Source organism: Silene latifolia, chromosome 10 (genome assembly GCF_048544455.1).
Source record: "Silene latifolia isolate original U9 population chromosome 10, ASM4854445v1, whole genome shotgun sequence".
NCBI classification, from domain to species: Eukaryota; Viridiplantae; Streptophyta; class Magnoliopsida; order Caryophyllales; family Caryophyllaceae; genus Silene; species Silene latifolia.
In genome coordinates this window covers 125041191-125042977 of record NC_133535.1, presented here as the reverse complement: position 1 = coordinate 125042977, position 1787 = coordinate 125041191, and positions in this window count along the sequence as shown.

The following is a 1787-nucleotide window of genomic DNA, read 5'->3' as shown; positions in this document are numbered from 1 at the left end:
ATTAATCTAATTATCTAGGATTTAGAGTAGCTAATAATAGTCTAACGTGATGCACCTCAAATTAATTACAAGAGGGTATTTATAGTTAGCACAAGTTTATGGTTAGCTAAGGACTTATGAAGTGTTGGCCCATTAAGAGAATTGTCACCCTCTCTGATGTAGTTGTCGACGATGGTGCGGGCCTCCCCTATCATTTTCGACCTGCTCCATACCATTTCTCTCTTCATCATCCCCGGTTGTAATACATGTGAGAAAGCGGTAAGATGGTCTTCGGGTCGGCCAACCCTTTGAAGGTAAAGCCCAGATTCTTGAATTTTTTCTACGTCACATACAAGGATCTCCTTGGTGAATGGAGAAATCGTTGGCAGACAGACGTCCTGTGGTACACCTTTAGTCCGCTTGGGCATTCCGCCCGTCTTCTCGATGATTTTTTAGTCCCTAACATCTGTATTTGGGCTTGCCTCATCTTCCTTTCAGTGGGGTTGTCGCCTCTAAGAGTATTGAACAGATTTTTGACGAGGGTGTTTTTCCTCTTGTTGCGCTTGTCTTCGACAAGCATCTTTGCTACTAAGTCTAGCATTCGCTCCCTCGATATGTGTTTAGCCGGACTTTGTCTTATTTTTCGCCTTTGACAATGTGAGCATCTCCCTCCACAAGTCCCTTACTTGGTTTCCGACGTGCAGCGGTGGTATCGCTCTTTTCGACAGCCGAGTCTTGGCCAATGGTTTCGATCGGCATGCCGAAAGCCGGGGTAGTTGTGGAGGTTATTTTGTCGGTAGGGTTCAACATTATGGTTTTTCAGCTTATTTTGTGTTTTTGGGGCTTTTACGTAAGGTTCCCCACAGACGGCGCCAATTGTTCCAGGTGTAAATGCACTTAATGATAAATAAAGATACAATCGGGACTATTATGGGTTGATTCTGAGCGGCTCCGAGCTAGGCTCGGCTTCTTCTCCGTGTGGGCTCTGCGATCCGTGAAGCTGCACCCTCCTTCTAGCTTGTACTTGAAAGCAAGAGCAAATCTAGCCTCGGGGTTCCGAGGAATGCCCCTCTAATGCCTAGGTCAGGTTCTCTTTTGTTATTCTAGGGTCAACGGGGCTTCTCTTGAGGAGCAGCCCTAGGTCGACTTTAGTAGTGAGAGAAAGCTTTAAGAGAGAGACAGAGACATAGAAAAAAAAATAGAGAGAGAGTTGATTTTGGAACCTAAAAAATTATGTTTTTCTCCCTGTTGTTCTCCCCTTTGGTGGTGAACAGTAGTCCATATTTATAGGGGAAGCAGTGAGAATCTCGAGAAGCTTACGTGGCGGTTCCCAAGTAAGATTCACCTCGGCCGACGTCATTGCCCCGAGGCATGCTGGCGAATTTTCTTCCCTGGTAACCTAGCCCTGGTCGACTCGATGTTCTCGGGAAGGTCGTTGATGTTTGGAGGCTGACTCGCTGAATCCCTTAGGATGTGGTCGGTCGTGACCTGACCATAGGCATACGGATTTTAGGCCTCGAGTTCGCTAGATCATTGAGGAAACCTTGATGGGCCTTGCGAGGGACTGGGTCGTAGATTTGTGCCTTATCATTTAATATAAATATGGTTCACCTAACGAATTCAAAGATGACCAACTTTACTTGCAATCCACCAAATGTATTTGCCAATCACCTGCAACATTCCAAAGCTATCCATTAATGATTCCTATACCCCAATTTTTCTGTCCATATAGAAACTCTCAAGATACCAGAGGAGCCTTCTGATACTCTTCATCCCCTGCCAGAGGCAAATATTCATAATCCTTGCAA